We start from the raw sequence: 18,966 nt of genomic DNA, 5'->3' as shown, positions 1-18,966 counted from the left end.
ACCCACATTCAGAGGAAGGACTGCAGGAGAGGAAACATATAAGAAAAACAACTGCTTGAACGCATGGGTTGGGGTGGACATGATTGAGGGTGTGGACTCTAAACTACCACACCAATGCAACTACCAACAATTTGGAAATTGGTCTTGATCAAGGACACATGACAAAACCAGTGGAAATGTGCATCGGCCATGGGTGGGGGGAGTGTGGGGGGTGAAGGGGAAAGGAGGAGCATGAATCATGTAACCATGTTAAAAATGAATATTAATAAATGTTTGAAAAAAAAGAGCCAGAAGAAGGCCATTGGTGATAGTTACTGACAGTTGGGACCAGAAGGATTTCTGGGTAATTCTCCAGAGGAAGGAGGAGGAGAAGGTCTTCTGTTGGAGGATGGAGAAAGGTAGGAGGAGAACATCTCAGCTCGGATCCAGTCCTGAGGGCTTCCTAAAAGTCTTTCTTTGGACATTGAAACCCAGATTCCCTGGTCAAAGACATCCCATTGCATCTCACCCAGCAAGACTTCAACCAAGGAGTAAGCTAAGTTTTGGGACTCCATTTTGGGAGAGATCTCTTAGGCTCCTCCCCCCATTACCCAACTTTGTTGAGAGACCCTTTCAAGTTTGACTTGTAGTTATAGAAAGGGATAGAAATAGAAAACAGAAATAGAATCTGAAGGAGAAGAGGCAATGCTTAGTAGTGGGAACCCCATAGGTTCCCACCCTAGTGACGGACCCTATAGAAATAGAGAAGAGGGCACTCCAAAATCCCTCTGCCGTCACCTTTTTCCCCAATCCCTATAATGATATTAATAAAAGGCATTCATTAGTCAGCGTTCCAGAGTGCCTGAGGGACGAGGGGGAGGGAAATCACAGCTTGGTCTGGCTGCCTCCATCTTGAAGCCAGAGGCTTGTGTGAACCCCACCCTCATTCAGAATCGGATTCGGGTACCCAATACCTCATCTTAAAGGGAAGCCTCACCCCAACTCCAGTGGGGCGGCACAACCATCCAGGTCACCCAGTTTGGGGGTGAAACCCTCAAAGTCTCGGCAGTGTATATTTGGCACAAAGGGAGAGCTGGAAGAGAGTCTTCATAGACTCTCTATCTCTCCCTCTATCATAACATTGGTTACTTGGCTCTGTCATTCTTACACCCATCACTACCTTAGAAGATTTAATTTTTAAAGGCATACTTGAGTAAAAGTTATCAATCAGTTAAGAGTCATTTAGAAATAAGTCCCTTTTCTACTCTAACAAAACAATTTAGCTTATAGCTAACCTTGAAATCTAAGAACCTAGAAACAGAAACATTCCTTATGGCATTGTTCAAAGTTAAACTTCAAGGTATCCTGCATGTGGATGACTAACTGACATTTCTGAAAATCTTTCATTAGAGGAATGTTTCCTCTAAGGTTAATGCATGAGCTTTTTCACATGAATTACAGTCTTTTTAAAAAAATTGTGTATATCAGAGAAAAGATGTGAACCAAGGGATCCTTGACTCTAAAAATAAGTTTTTATTTTATTGATCTATATCTTGACTACTCCCTACCCTCACCAATGGGCAAGTAAAATAGAACACTGGAAAAGAAAGCCATCAATACTTAAATGTAAAGTCCATCAAAACAAATTTCCACATTGACCCTTGTAGAAAATTTATGGCTTTTTCTGCATTTTAAATTTGTCACCTTTCCTGCAGGTGATTAATAATAGTGTTGTTTACCTTTATTCTTTTGAAAATATTGTACTCATCAGAGTCCTAAATTCTTTCAAAATTCTTTTTCTTGATGTTATCATTGAACAAATTGTTCACTAGTTCTGTTTACTTCTTTCTGTATTATTTTTTTAAACCCTTAACTTCTGTGTATTGGTTCCTAGGTGGAAGAGTGGTAAGGGTGAGCAATGGGGGTCAAGTGACTTGCCCTGGGTCACACAGCTGGGAAGTGTCTGAGGCTGGATTTGAACCTAGGACCTCCCGTCTCTAGGCCTGACTCTCAATCCACTGAGCTACCCAGCTGCCCCCTCTCTGTATTATTTAATATGCAGTTTCCTCTGAAATGATCCATTTCGTCATTTTATATGGCATAACATTACATTGCTCTCATATAACATGATTATTTATCCATTCCATAATTAGAGGATAATCCCTCAGTTTCTAGTTTTTAGCTACCATGAAAAGAGCTACTGTAAATATTTTTGTGTATGTAGGTCCTTTTCTTCTTTGGTTTCCTTGGTATATAAACCTAATAGTGATATAGCTGGGTCAATTATTTGCAACTTTTGAGGGATAGTTTCAAATTGCTTTTTAGAATAGCTGAACCAATTCACAGCTCCAACAACAATGCATTCTTGTACTAGTTTTCTTTCAGCCCCCTCTAACATTTGTCATCTTCTCTAATCTGATGTGTACGAGTTGCTTTAATTTGCATTTTTCTATTATTAATTTGGAATATTTTCTCATGATTATTGCCAAATTGGATTTCTTCCTTTGAAAACTGGCTTTTCAGGCCTTAATCATAAATTTAAATCAGTCTTCTTATGTATCTTAGATCTAAGACCTTTATTGGAGACATTTGCTACAAAGATTTTTTTCTCCTAGTTAGCTATTTTCCTTTTAATTTTAACTACATTGGGCTAGTTTGTCTAAAAAACTAATTTTACATAATCAAAATAGTCCATTTTGTCTTATATGATCCTCTCAATTACTAGTTTAGTCATGGACTCTTCCCCTACCCATAGATTCAAAAGGTAATTTCTTTCTTGCTCCTCTAATTTGTTTACATGACCTTTTAATATTCAGGTCTTATATACCTTTGGAGTTTATCTTAGTACGAGGTGTGAAATATTGATTTAAACTTAATGCTAACAGCTTGTTATCTAGCTTTCCCAGCAACTTTTGAAAAATACTCATTCCTTCTGGGATTTTAGTTTAACTGAACTAGAGTCTTGCACATAATAAATATTTAATAAATGTTTAATTAAACTATATAACTTTAATTTAGTCTTTTCAGGAATCGCTTTGGATTACTTTCTAGGTTGGGACTGCCTTTAGATGAATAAAATTTCCTGACAGTTATTGATTAGCATCAATGTTTTAAAAAGAGCATTACTGGTATATGCATAGCTTACAAAGTATTTTACTCAAAACAAATGTATAAGCTAGGCAATAATAATAGCTGATATTTCTATATAGTGTGACCATTATAAAGATGAAGAAATTAGATTCAGATTTGTGACTTTCCCATCTAGTAACTATCAAAGGTGGAAAATGAACCCAGATGTCCCAGATTTCAGGTATAATTCTTTATCTGTGTCCCATTCTACTATTCAGGATAGAATAAGAATTATTTTCTCCATTTTACAGGAGAGGAAAACTGAGGCTCATTGAGTATAAATGGCTTCTTGAAGACCACAGAACAATTTTCTGACTACTAGTCAAGTTTCCTTTCCATTATCACACATGATATATGTATATGTCTCTCTTTCTGTATGTGTATATATATATATATATATACACATACAGAAAGAGAGAGAGAGTTATATACATATAGAAAGTTATAGATGTATGCTTTGGTTAAGTTTTATATAAAACAAAAAAAATTAGTTTCAGTCAATCAGCATTTGGTATGCACCTATTATGTACCAACCCCTCATATAATAAAGGCATTTTTCTAAAGCAATGTAGATACTGGGTTTGAATTCAATATTGATTAACCCAGCTACAACAATGGCACTAATTAACAGAACACCTAACTAGGAATGAGAAGATCTAAGATTGGGTCCCAGATCTGATACAAACTGTGCAACATTGACTTGACCTCTCTGGTCCTTGGTTTCCTCATATAATGAGCTATTGGAATAAATGATCACTAGCGGCCCTTTAGGGTTTAAGAATTTTTGAATATGCTACATACTGACATCCATTTTGTCAATTCTAGCTTACCTTAAAAACGAGGACAGAAACAGACCTATAAACAGTATCGGAATGTGTCAGTGTTTCTGAAGGGATGATTTTTCCAACATGACATGGGAAGGACAATATACTGTTTTTCAAGCATATTTGTCTCCGGTGAATATGGAAAGCCACAGACTAAGAGTCAAATGATCTGAATTCAAATTCCAGTATTATTACTGCTGATGTGACCTTAGGACTCATTTTCTTGGTCTATAAAGTGACAGATTGGAAAACAAAGCATCCGGTTATAAATCTTTGGTCTGGGAGCATTACCTTTTAATGTGGGAAGGATACCAACTTATGAGTACTGCTGTCAGAGGCATAGGATACTCATTTATGCAGGGTGGAGTGTCTAAAAATGTGTTAGGCATAATGAGATTCTGGTGACTCTAGTGATTTTTCCAAAAACAGTTGGTAAGATTATAATAATAATTGCAGCATTTATTTCTTTGAGCAGATTGAGTTTGGAAAGGATTTGAACAAAGAGCCATATTTGCAATGTGTTTGCAACCTTTTGAGCCAATACTGAACCAAATACCATAGGAAACATTTCATTTCTCTTCATTATTCTAGACTCTTGGAGCTTTCTGAAAGAAAAGTCCAGTTTAGAAAGAATGCTATGAAATATACTAATGAGGGTCATTTCTCTGAGTTTATTATTAGTCTATAAGTTTTACTTTATAAGTTCCTTAGGTCAGCCATTTGGTATACCCAGTTAATGAAACCACTCTATTGTGTATTTTATGGAACTATAAATTCAGGGTAAGGGAAATGTCCTCCCCATGGTTTTTCTATTCCGTCTTAAATTATTTTCTTCGTACTTTTCTTTGCACTCTGTTGTATCTAAAATTTCAGCTGGCCAAAATGTTCACCATATGCTACATAAAGAAACATACTTCTCTCCTAAATCTCCTATCTTTCTCTGATTGACTCTGCTTATCATGTTCATTATGATCTTTTGCTTGGACATAAAAAGGGAGTTTCTCAGAAGAATTAAATGAGTCATTCGATGTCATAAACACTGGGTCAAATTTTTGTTCCATTTAAAGGAAAAAGACACGACTTACATAGATACCACAGGGCTGGGATCATTAAATGAGGAAGAAGTGACAATAAATTATTAATGGGTCAGTACTCACTCCCTAAAATGCTGTGTGATACCTTCATAATAAAAGCAACAATCCCAAACTCAGACATAATAGATACTGTCAAAGCTAGATAAGGGGATATAATTAAGGATACTGTCAGAGGGGCTTGGGCACAATGGTGTTCAGACTAAAGAAAAGGAGGGAGTCCTCAGTCATTACAGAATCATAATCATAGAATTTAAAAAGTTTGGTGGAAACTCAATGGCCATCTAGCCCAACCCAAAGTTAAAACTATAACATAGTTGACAAATGATCAGCCAGCATCTTTTTGAAGAGTTCCAAAGAGGAGAAGCATATCACTTCTCAAGGCACTCCATTCTGCTTTGGGAAAGCTCTAGTTGTTAGGACATATTTTTTGTAAAACAAGCCTCTTTTGCCTCTTAATAACTTTCTCCCATTGTGCCTGGTTCTTCCCTTTAGGGATAAATGAAATAAGTCTAATACTTCTTACACATAAGAACCCTTCAAATATTTGAAGATGGACATCTTATCACCCTGAGTCTTTTTTGTCTCTAGGATAAACATCCTCAGTTCTTTCAACTGATAACTCATGTGAAATCCCCTCATCACACAATGTCTGGCACATAGTAGCTGATTAAGAAATGTTTGCTGATTGAACAATTGATCATTACCCTCCTCTGAATACTCAAACTAATCAATATCCTTCTGAAATAGTGGCACCTAAAATTAAACATAATACTTGAGATATGGTGTGATTCAGGCAGAATAAGTTCAAGTATGACTCAGAATTCTTCTGTAATCCATTCTATCTTTCTTATGTGACCTGAGTCCCAAAGTCTGTTGATGTAGACTTTCCTCCTTAGTGAAGGTTAATGTCCCAGGCAGAGTTGTATAATTTGGGGGGGGGGGCTGGGAGATGGGGGACNAGAGAGAGAGAGAGAGATGAGGAGGAAGGAAGGAATGAAGGAAGGAAGGAAGGAAGGAAAGAAGGAAGGAAGGAAAGAAGGAAAGAAGGAAAGAAGGAAAGAAGGAAAGAAGGAAGGAAGGAAGGAAGGAAGGAAAGAAGTAAGGAAGAGACACTCTCTTGGTGTCTGGAAAAGAGAAAGATGTTAGTAAGAAGCCAATATACAGAATTTCAATCATGACCTTATTCTCACCTTGCTACACTTTGGGAAATTTCTCTTTGGGTATCATCTAGAATTCTCTTGGTTGAACTGAGATATTTTGTTCCTAATGATAGAATTCCTTCCATCTGTTTTGTCTAAGATATATTTTCACATGTATTCTTTCTCTGATTTCTGTTTTGCTATTGATTTTGATAAATTGATTTATTTGCAATCTGTTAAGTGTATTTACTGTGGAACTAGTATTTTGTGGGAAGGAAGTTAGTCTTTAAACATAAAACTTAAGATTCCCCTAGGCCCATTTGATAGTTATCAGGAATTTGACTTGAACCTAAAGATAACTTCCACTAGACTAATAATATTTAGGGGAACAGATTGAGGAGAGCTCTCTTTTAGGAGGGCAGAGTGGCCAATTTCTGGCCACAATCTCTTCCATCCCCACTGGGCAGGAATCAAGTATCCCTTGGTCAAGAGTAGAAGAAAAAATGCTAGAAATAATTATTCTTGTCTCCCCGAGAGCCACACACTTTACCTTTAAGGTATTTAAAACAGAATATTATTCTCATGGAATCAGGAAGAATAGAGTTACATGAAATCAAAACTTTAGACTAAAACACATGAAAAAATATATGAAAAGACTTATTTGATATCCTAAAAGAGTTATTATCCTTCAGAAATTCAGGTCCTATGAGTAATAACTAATAAATGTTTTTGATGTCATATGCAACACAGGAAAAAGAATAATTCTAATGATTTGTCTACAAGTATGCATATAAAGAAAGTTTTCATATAACTGAAAAATAGAAAAATCTAGTAGATGGAATGTGACTAAAGGACAGAAAAACATTATTTGTGAGTCCTTTTTTGAATGTGGAATATTCCAAGGTGCAACAGATACATTTCTTTAAAATTCTATACTTAAGCATATTTAAAAATATTTCCATGCTTTAATATGTTATAAATATTTTAGGATATTTTAAAATATTCTACATTTTAAGGGATAGTAATTCTTTTTTAAAGCTGGCATCTTGCCTTTAATACAGAAGTCTAAAACAAATTCTTTGCTTTAATTCCTACCTGGTAAGAAAAGATTAGTTTAAAATAACAAAAATATGTAGATTTTCTATTTTGCATATATATTTTAAAACATTCTTTATTTCAGAATATTTTAAAATATTACCATACTTTTAAGTTTTATAAGTATCTTAGAATGTTTTTAAGTATTCTACATTTTATTTTTTCTACATTTTAAAGGATAGCAAGAGATCATATTTTTATTTGAACTCTTATCCTTAATAATCCTTAATACAGAAGTCTAAGATAGAATGTTATACTTTATTTCTTACCTGCTAAGAAATTGTTTAAAAGGACAAAAATATAGAGTTTTTTTCTATTTTTCTTAAAAAATGTCCATGTAATTCTATTGAGAAATACAGTTTAGGTTTTATATTTTTGGTTTGGTTTCTTTTGGTTTTGTTTTATTTTCCTGCAAAATTAATAAAATCTAACCAAAAAAAAGGATTAATGAAATTGTTGCAAGCCTGAAGTTCCTGTTGACTTCATCCTTCAGAGGCAAAATTATTAATATAAGACTGTAGCAGCAAAGCCTGATCCCCATTGAGCAAAGCTCTGGGACATAAAGAAGAAGGTTCCTAACCACACTCCCCCTCCCTTCTTGACTCTCTCTCTTGGGCCATGCTTGTGTCCAAAACCATTAAAATCCTTGATTGTGTATGTATCATGTAACCCAGGCAAACTCTTGTGTATGTACCAAGTAACCTATGGAAACCCCCCTGTTTCTCAGATTCCTGTACAACATGTATCCTATAAATCACTGATGTATGGCAGAATGCATTGTGATAGCTTAAGGTCTCTCGGTTAATAATTATCTGTTATTATGGATGTGGAAAGTTTGTGTTGGAGCTTCAACCTCTTTTTCTCCCCCTATGAAATCAAGATTACCCTCAAAAAAGTTGCCTTGCTTGCCATTACCCAGCCTGGACCTCCTGATCCCAGAAAGTACGTTCTTGTCCTTCTTATCACCTAGACTTCTTTTTAACCTCTTCAGGGGACCCCAGACATCGGGAGGGCACTGGCAGGACAGCTCCTGTAACTGTCATAAGGCAAGGGTCAGACCTTCATGGCAAAGTCTTCCTAGTGTAGGTCAAATTATAACAGTGGTTACAGAAAAGTACAGCGCTACTACCTATGTGAGTCAGACTAGCTTAACTGAACTTGACCTGAATAGCTTGACCTGCACACAAGGTCAAGAGACCATAGATGTTAGTCCCAGGTCTACTATTAATGAATAGTGTGAGCTTTTGGATGACTTGTTTTACCCCTCTTTAATCTCAGTTCCTTCATCTGTAAAATAATGGACATAGACTAGATTATCCCCTAGAACCCTTCTACCTCCAAATTTTCCTTCATATCTTTTCAAGCTATTTTTAAAAAGACATGCAAAGGATAAAGCAGTAAGGAAGGTCCTCTTCACACATTCTCAATTCTAGAAACTAGTTTCAGCACTAATTTCTACATGAAGCCTTTCCTGATCCATGAACAATGATTGTCCTCCCTCCCAAACCATCTTGTATTCATTTTGTGCAAATTCTCTCTGTACTTACATATGTGCACATTGGGACTCCTAATAGAATGCAAGTGCCTTAAGTAGGGATTGTTCCATTTTTTTGTCATCAATTGTGACTGTTATTATGGAAAGTTTTTCTTTTCTTTTTTTATTTAGATTCAAGGCCTATTCCTCCTGAAAATTTTGGTTAACTAAAAGTCTGTCAATATTAACTTCACCTGACTAAAACTGTCCCTTGCAATGTAAAAATTTACTTCAAATCTTAAAAATTCCTTAGATAAGAAGTCAGAGGAAGAGTCTCAACTGTATCTGACTCCTTGATGACATGTAAATCTTCCTCCTTAATCAGCCTATCTATGAATCTTCTAAATATAGTTTAATCTGTAACCTGACTAAATTTGAAGCATGCATGAGATTATAATGTCATTTCACTAAGAACTGCATGAGATTGAAGAAGCATGAGATTATGTATCCATCTTCTCTTTAACTTTTATAAACTAAGAGGAATGAGCAAGATTGCAATATACAAAAGAATTATTTCTTTGTCACTTTAATATAATTTTGCCTTTAAGAAGTCTTATCAGAATCCTCATGACTATTTAGGCTTTCTCTAAGACCTACACCTATGCTTGAACACAATAATAAAAGCTAGGGTTTTACCTCAATAATTTCCGCATTGCGTAAATATATAAATGGTAGCAGTTGCCTATCACATGAACTCAGAAAGGAGTTATTTCTCCAATAACAGCACAGTGTCAGACATGTAATGTGTGTTTTTTGATTGATTGATTTAAAATATTCTATCACCTATCTTTGTAATTTGTTCCTCTTTCCTGGAATGCATTCCTTCTTCAACTCCTTCTTTTGGAATTCCTAGGTTCCTTCATATTATGAATGAGGAAAGCATTTATTAAGCTTTTTCTGTGTACCAGGCAGTATATACTAAATGCTGGGAATCCAAAAACCAAAGAAAGGTAGCCCTTGCCTTGAAGAAACATAAACTCTAAAATGAGGAAACAACACATCTAAGAGAATGACATTTTGGTCTAGCGAGTCAAAGGGACAGTGAGTTGATTCCTAGGAAAGTCAATTGATCTAGATAGTAACAGTAATATTGATTTAATTATTGCTCCCAGAGGAATAGATGGAAAGTCAGGGGTATAGTAGGGAAAGCTCTAAATGCAATAGCTGAATAAATGGCAAGATGGCCTGTGTAGATTGCCTGATGGAATATAAAGCATAGTCTGGCATGGTGCCAGATAGATATAGTAAGCAATTCAAGCTAATACTCATTTATTTATTGATCAAGACAACTCAGCCACAAAGTGGAAATTCTAGAACCAAATTGGTTAGTTACCTGAAGAAGTTAACATAACATTTTCTGGAGGTTTAATGCAAAGGAAAGTATTACAAGTGGGGAGAAATGGGCCAGTAGTTGAGAGGAGGGCAAAATGAAGAACGTCATTGAAGGGATGGGATGATATGATATGTTAATTTTGTGCTATAGCTAAACTGGCATTCTGGTCTTGGTGTTAGGAGATTTGCTCTTGAATCCTGATTCTAACACGTACTGCCCATGTAACAACTAGCCAATTGCATAAACTCCCTGCATCTCAGTTTCTTTATTTGTGAAAGGGGAATAATACTGTTGGCATTGCCTCTCTTATAGAACTGTTGTTCGAAATAAATGCTTTATAAAGCTTCTAGTATTATGTAAATATGAATTATTATTACTCCCTCATATATTCAGACTCTAGACCCACTCTGCCAACTCACACAGGCACTACTAAGTAGGATTCCCAAAGTGTGGAAGACTACATCTCCCTCTCAAAATTCTAGGAGTACCCCTGATGGTTAGTTTGATACTGTTATCTCAAGCACCCATTCTAGGGTGTCTCCTCAATATCATCACTAGTAATGAGTTCCCCAAAAATCATTTATCCCACTGATATCTCCTCAAAATAGTTGATAACCAACTATCATCAATTAGCTTTCACAAAGGAATAATTACTGAGTTGATATAGCAAATATAAAGAATAAGCAGATTCCCTCAAACCAGAATACATTCTCTACTATACCATGTCAGATTCTGAAGAGGGTGGCCTTAAATTTAAATTAATTACTAAATTAATTAGTTACAAACATTTCTACCATTGCCATCTTTAATCCATCCCCATCTATACATCTTTCCTCACTGCCTATAAATATGATGTTTGGTCTTTCCTCATTAAGGAAAAAAACTACAGTACTTGAATCTTGCCAATCTAGGAAGCAAGGTGGTACCATAGTGGACAAAGCACTGGACCTGGAGTCAGGAAGACACAGTTCAAATATGCCCTCAGATACTTGCCAGTTGTATGACGCTAGGCAAGTCATTTAACTTCTTCTCTGACTTAGTTTCCTCAACTATAAAATGAGGATAATAATAACACCTACCTTTAAGGATTGTCATGGGAATCAAATGTGATATTTGTAAAAGCACTTAGCACAATGCTGGCATACATTAGACACTTTATTCCATCTATTGCTCCCTCCTAATATCTCAAGCTATTGCCCAGTTTCTGCCTATTTTTCACAGCCAAACTACTAGAAAGAAGTATTACTCTATGTTTGTGGCTCCCAATTCTTTCTAGCAAGTACTCATTACTCTATCTAGTTGAGTAGAATAAGATCTATGAAGGGAAGAGGAGCATCCAGAGTGGATGAGAAAATATAGTAAGTAGAACATGCTAGCCTTAAAATGAGTTAAGGGCTGAATATAAGGTCATGGAATAGGACCAGGTTCTATGACTCAAGAAATAGAGTGACTTCCACCTCACCTTCTCCATGAATTAATATTTCTGAGAGTAAGGTTCAACAGAAGGCCCTTCAAAAAACAAACCAGATGAGCTTAGCACTTAAATAATAGTGAGGAACCACTCATTTAGTCATTCTTCAATTGTTGGGCATCCCATACACTTTACTTTCCAGTTCTTTGCCATCAAAAAAGTACTACTGTAAATATTTTATACATCTATGAACTCTTGTTATCCATCTTTTTGACATATAAGCCTAGCAATGGTATAGCTGAATCAAAAGGAATACATTATTTAGAAAGTTTTCTTATATTCCAAATTGCTTTCCAAAATGGTTATTCTATTTACAAGTCTATCTATACTACATCAATGAGCCTGTTTTCCCACAGATCCTCCAACATTTAGCATTTTTATATTTTTTCATCTTTGTCAATTTCATTGTTCTGAAGTAAAAGAAAGCTGTGTGGTATTAAAAAAAGAGGAGGTGTGACAGAAACAAAAAAATTATATGGAAGAAAATGAAATTAAAACCTTATATTTGAATGGATTAAATTACTCATTAAAATAAAACAGAATGACAGAATGGATGAGAATACAAAACCTATTTGATATAGATGAAAAACATTTAAAAATAAATGCACGTACAATATGAAGATGAGGGACCGTACAAAATTTACCATGCTTCTGAATATGCCAGACAAGCAGGAGTTTCAATCATGATTCCAGGTAAAGTAAAAATAGAAATTTATAGTGTCAAAAGAAATAAAGAGGGAAAGAAACTATATTATGTTTAAAGGCACCAGTGACAATGAAACAATATCTTTATTAAATTTATATACACCAAATGGAATCTAAATTCATAAAGGAGATAGTAACTAATGTGTAAAAAGTATAGCTAGTAATGCAGTAGCTGTATAACACACTAATGTTCCTTCCAAACTAGAAAAATGTAGTAGAAAGATAAACAAGGAAACCATCGAGCTAAATATATTCTTTTGAAGTCTTTTTTTGCATTATATTTGAAAGACTTAGTACGCCTTCCAAAATAGAAAATTAAAGAATGTACATATTTTTCAATGTTATATGATGTCTTTGCAAAAATTGGTCATGAGCTAAAACCAAAGGAGTCACTAAAAATTTAAAAAGGCAGAAATCTTAAACTTATCCTTTATAGACCAATAAATACAACACAAGACAAGCAAATAATTCAAATGTAAAGGGAGACATCCAAACAATGACTGAGTCAAAGAACCTATCCCAGAAATAACAATCATGCCAAATAGAAAGATAATGGAAGAATACACCAAAATTTAGAGGAATGCAAAAAAAGTGGCTCTTAAAAATATATGTTAACACAATAGAAAAAATAGAAATAATAAATTAACAAACCCCAAACAAACATATACAATATAAGAAATTTGGTAAAGGGAGCAAGATTAAAACAAAAATTACTACGGAAATGATCAACAATATTAGAGTTGATTTCCTGTATACAATAAGAAAATGAAGAAACTATTAGATGATGGTCAAAAAAAGGAAGGAGAAAATCAGTGAGAAAAATAAAATGAACAAGGATAATTCATGTAGAAAAGAAAAAAAGAATAGCAAAGGAAGTAGCTCATTATCTTAAAAAATATAGCATACTCAGATAAAGTCTAACACATACACTTATAATAAAATAAGAAAGAGAGTTATCAGAAAGAGAAAGTGCACATGAATTGCTAGGGGGGGAAACCTGGTCTATGAAGATTTACAATTCTACCAAATACCTACATCCAAAAAAATTTATTCTCAATAAGTGAGAAAGAAATCACTAAAGTCACCAAACTCCTTTTATCCCATTCAATTCAACAATATTTAAATAATTACTATGCATAAGAATCTGTGTAAATATTTTCCTAAATATTATAGAAGCTAAGAGATGGAATGGGATGCTCATAATTAAACAAGCATCAAATGAGATAATATTTGTAAACAGTGTTCAGAACAATGCCTGGCACTATATAAATAATTATCCCCTTTCCTCTTTACCTTTCCAATCCTAGCTAATAATGTGATGTCTTAAGCTCTTCTATACCTTAGAAAACCACAAAATGAAAGAAAGAGTAGTATTTGCCAACAAAGAAATTGTCACCAAGATAATTGGCTTGAGGAACCCTAAAAGAAGACTTGGCTAATCTAGAATTTGTAGGAATAAAGACCTTGGAATCCTGAAGGAAGAAACAAGATCAAATAATGATCACTCAGGAACCAAGTCACCAACAAAGAAGAATCAATCAGACCACTACTGAACTGAGAATGAACCCAAATTGTGAAAGCAGAGCCCTCTAATGACTGGGCATGAGTGATATTTAAGTAAAGAAAACAGAAGAATGATGCTTTCATCACAGGTGGGGATAGGTCGTGGGTGGAGTGGGATGGGGGAAGCATTAAAACATATAAAAGATTCACATTGCAGGAAGCAATGGGACTCAAGCTATTCTGTCTGCATAATTAGACTTTCTCTCCCATAGTTTTTATCAGGGCTACATATGCTTAATAAAGTTCTAAGATAAAATCCAAATTTCTCTCTGTTTCTAAAGATCAAATTGAAGAGAGAAAGGTTGTATAATTAACCCCGAAACCCAAACCTGGGAGAGATATAATAAAGGACAACTATAGGCAAATCTTTTAATTACTTCTTATCCAAAATGTTTGCAGCCAGGTAGCACAATGGATAAAGTGCCGAATTGAGGGCATCTAGGTTCATATCTGACCCCAGATACTTCCTAGCCATGTTACCCTGGGCAAGTCACTTAACCTTGATTGCCTAACTCTAGCCACTCTTTTGCCTTCAAATGGATACTAAGACAGAAGACAAGGATTATTATTTTTAAAGGTTTGCATAAAATCTGTATAAAGATACTGTAGTAAAAGTTAAAACAAAACTACTTACTATGACCAGATTAGATTTGTACCAGTGATCCAGAGATGGCTCAAGATGAAGGTCTAAGAAATGCCTAGAATACCTAAAATGGTGTGCACCATGTGATGTTGTTGTTATTTTTTTATCCTTTTTTTTAAAGGACCAATGATATCATGGGCTGATGTCCTGACTTATGCATGAATTGGATTTAAGTGACAAAGAGGTACACAAAGTCATCAGCCTCACTCTCTTCCAGGGTGAAACTAAGTGGTGCATTGGATAGAGTGCTGGGGCTGGCATCAGGGGGACCTGGGTTCAGATACTCACTAGCTGTGTGACCATGGGCAAGTCACTTAACTCTGACTTAATTTCCTCCTCTGTAAAATGAGCTGGAGAAGGAAATGGCAAACCATTCCAGTATCTTCAGCAAGAAAATCTCAAACGTGATCACAAAGAGTCAGACATGACTCAAACAACCGTACCCCACATGACAGATGTAAGGAGACTTGCTTTATGTAGTTTGGAGAACTAGAGCCTGCAATGACATTTTGTATTGACTTACCTTGTGGTTGGGAGCAGAATTTTTTCATTGGCTGTGTATCTAGAACTGTTGGCTTATTAAAAAAAAAAAAAGCTTGCAATGACCCAGGACAATTCTGAGGGATTTATGGAAAAGAATGCTACCCACATTCAGAGGAAGAACAGCAGGAGAGGAAACACAGAAGAAAATCAACTGCTTGAATACATGGGTTGATGTGGACATGATTGGGGATCGAAAGTACCACACCAATGCAACTATCAACAATTTGGAAATAGGTCTTGATTAATAACACATGTTAAAACCAGTGGAAATGCATATTGGCCAGAGGAGGGGGGAGGTCGGGGGGTGAAGGGGAAAGTAAGAGCATAAATCATGTAACCATGTTAACTTTTCTCAAATATAAATATTAATAAATGTTTAAAAAAAAGCTGACAGCGTTTGTGGAGGGATTCTGCTACTTTCAGATCTAGGGTGAAAGTGACTCCACTAATAGTTTAAGTAGGTCAAAGTGTGCTAAGGAGAGGAGGCCAGGACTCTTTCTTCCATCTCCTGAGGCCAAGAAAGTCAGAGAAACAAATATAGTTCTTCGGTTTTGACTCTGCTCTTATTAGTTCTAGGTACAAGGAGTAGAGTCTCTTGGCCCAGGGGTACCAGCCATGGGAATCCAAACAGTTCAGGAACCCAAGCCAATTGCTGTAACCAATCCAGAAGGTCTTACTGAGGAGGCTGCAAAACCACAGAAGTCCGATTGGCTTTGGACTTGAAATTGGTGGAACTAATAGGGACTACAGAGGCAAACCCACAGAGGCCCTATAAAAAGAATTGTCTTTGAGGCATTGGAGAAAATACAGGCCATTCTTATTATATTTTTGAATTTAATAGATCTTTGTTAAAGCTAATATGATGTTGAGTTTTTAATTGGAACTGGACTAGTTAGTAGACCCCTAAAAAATGAGGGGAGGTGGACTATGCAATAAGTGGAAGCTAAAGTAAGTATAAGAAAAAAGAGTCCTCATATCTCCCAGGGTACTAGAGAATTCACTAGGAAGTAAAATGTAAAAGACCTAGTCCTGAAAGAGTGAGGCCATATTCAAGCACATTATCTTAAGAAAACAATTAGCAATTATTAATCTTATAAACAAAAACACCAACAAAATATACATGATTATATGCAGAGAAAGCTCTCATTTATGTTTAAAATTCTAATGAACAGGAGGATAGAAGTGTCTTTCATTAATATGATCAAGAGTATCTCCAAAACAAAAGCTAGATTTGAGTGCAATGAAGACTGGAAACTTTCCAAATAAATAGTAGCAAAAGAAGGATTATCCCTCTCCCACACACTGTGAGACATCGTTCTAAGAGTTGCTACTAGTTATTTTGGAAAGAGAAAGGTCGGGGAGAGACAGAGGAAAAGATGAGAGGAACAAGAGTTATTTTCAAAATATGGAAGACTATTAAAATGGTTTACTAAATGAAAATGCAAGCATGGACCTCAACTGTATGAATTTAACTATTGTTCAAAGTTAACTATAGTAACTATTTAATGACATTTAAAAGAAGGTTAAAAAAATAAAAAAACAATTAACAGAGAATGTCTAGCACTAATGATTAAGTGATGTTTGGGGAGGAAGAGGTTAGGATTGGTGCCTATAAATATGATGGAAATGTTAGGAGAATGAAATGTGATTTAATGAATATAATATCCTAAGTTTTGATGATAATTCAAAATCAGGCTATGACAGTACTATGGACTGACTACTATACATTTTTTCATTTTTCTTTTTTTTTTGGGGGGGGATGGAGATGCAACTCGAACTGGATATCCTAGAAACACCTTCAGACTAATATGCTCATTGATTATCAAGGGGATTAATGAAAAAAATATGAAGGAAGATGGCTTAGCTGTACTGCCAAACTATCATAAAGCAGCAACCATCAAAACAATATGATGCTGTCTAAGAAACAGACTAGTAGATCAATGGAAGAGATTAGACACTTGACATGCAGTAGTAAATGACCATAGTAACATAGTATTTGACAAACTCAAAGATCCAACTTTTGGAAGAAGAAATCATTATTCAACAAAAACTTCTGGGAAAACTGGAAAACACTATGACAGATATTAGGCATGAACCAATGCCATATACCAAAGTAAAGTCAAAATGGATACATGATTTAAAAGTAAAGGGTGACACCATAAACAAATTAGAGGAGCTTGGAATAATTTACCTGTTATCTATGGATCTTATAGCAAGTATCTCTGACAAAGGCCTTATTCCTCAAATAAATAGAAAACTTAATCAAATTTATAGTAGTACAAAGCATTCCCCAATTGACAAATGGTCAAATGTTATGAACAGGCAGTTCTCAGATAAAGAAATTAAAACTATTTTTAGTCATATGAAAGAGATGCTCCAAATCACTACAAATTAGAAAAATGCAAATTAAAACAACTCTGAGGTACCATCCTTACCTGTCATATGGGCCAGTATGAAAAAAAGGAAAATGACAAATATTGGAGGAATTGTGGGAAAATTGAGACACTAATACACTTCGGTGGTACTGTGAACTAATATAACCATTTTGGAGAACAATTTACAATCACACCCAGAAGGCCATAAAACTGTGCATACCCTTTGACCCAACACTACCATTATTAAATCTATATCCCAAAGAGAACAAAAAGAGGAGGAAATCATCTGCTTATAAATAGAAGTGTAGAAATTTATAGGAGTTCTTTTTGTGGTAGCAAAGAACTAGACATTGAAAAGATATCCATAGTCAGAATGGATGAACAAATGGTGGTACATGATTGTAATGGAAAACTATTATGCCACAAGATATGAGGAACAAGATGATCACAAAAATTAGCTGGAAACACTTACATGAAGTAATACAAAGTGAAATGAACAGAACCAGAACATTTTACACAGTAACAACAATAAAGTATGATGAGCAACTGTAAATGACTTAACTGTTATCAACAATTCAAGGCTTCAAGACAACTCCAAGAGATTCATGATGAAAAAGGTTATCCCCCGTTTTGGAAGGAATTGATGGAGTCTGAATACAGACTAAAGCATACCATTCTTCACTTTATTTTCTGCATGAATTTTTCTCTAATGTAAATGATGTTTCTTATTTCATAATATGACTAACTTGGAAATGCTTATCATATGAAAACACATGTACCATCCATATTGTATGACTTGCCATCTTGGGGATGGGAGAGCATACCAGAAGGGAGAAAACATGGATCACAAAATGTCAGAAAACAATTATTTTTTATTTTTTTTTAAACCCTTGACTTCTGTGTTAGAATACATATTGAGTATCATTTCCAAGGTAAAAAGAGTGATCAAGGCTAGGTAAGTGGGGTAAAGTGACTTGCCTAGGGCCACACAGCTAGGAAATGTCTGAGATCAGATTTGAGCCTGGGACCTCCCATCTCCAGGCCTAATGGTCTATCTATTGAGCCATCTAGCTGCCCCAGAAAATGATTATTGAAAATTGTATCCATATGCAATCTGGAAAAAAATTAAAATAAAAAAACAGCATGCCCAAAACTGAGCTCATCTTTCTCTCCATCTCTCCACTCTTCCAAATTTCCCTATTAATACTGGTGGCACCACCATTCTCCCAGTCTTAACTTGCTACTGTAATGGGAAGAGGATAGAGATAGGATAAGATTTAAGAAGTGGAAGGCACATACTGGGGACTCAAGAGAAAGGATTTTAGCAGGCAGAAAACAGAGAAGGGACGGTTTGGAAGTGACAACTGCTAGAGTGACTTGACTTCCTATGGAAGGTTAAGGGCTTACTGTCCAGGAATGGTGGAGGAAAGGAAAGCTTATTGGAGCTCATCTACTTCAGCTGACTGTGGAGAAGGAGTATAACTAATTCTTTGGAGGTACTCTATTTAACTGGGGAAGGTCTAGAAAAGGATCTGACCA

Source organism: Gracilinanus agilis, chromosome 1 (assembly GCF_016433145.1).
Source record: "Gracilinanus agilis isolate LMUSP501 chromosome 1, AgileGrace, whole genome shotgun sequence".
Taxonomy (NCBI): domain Eukaryota; kingdom Metazoa; phylum Chordata; class Mammalia; order Didelphimorphia; family Didelphidae; genus Gracilinanus; species Gracilinanus agilis.
This window is presented reverse-complemented; position numbering follows the sequence as displayed.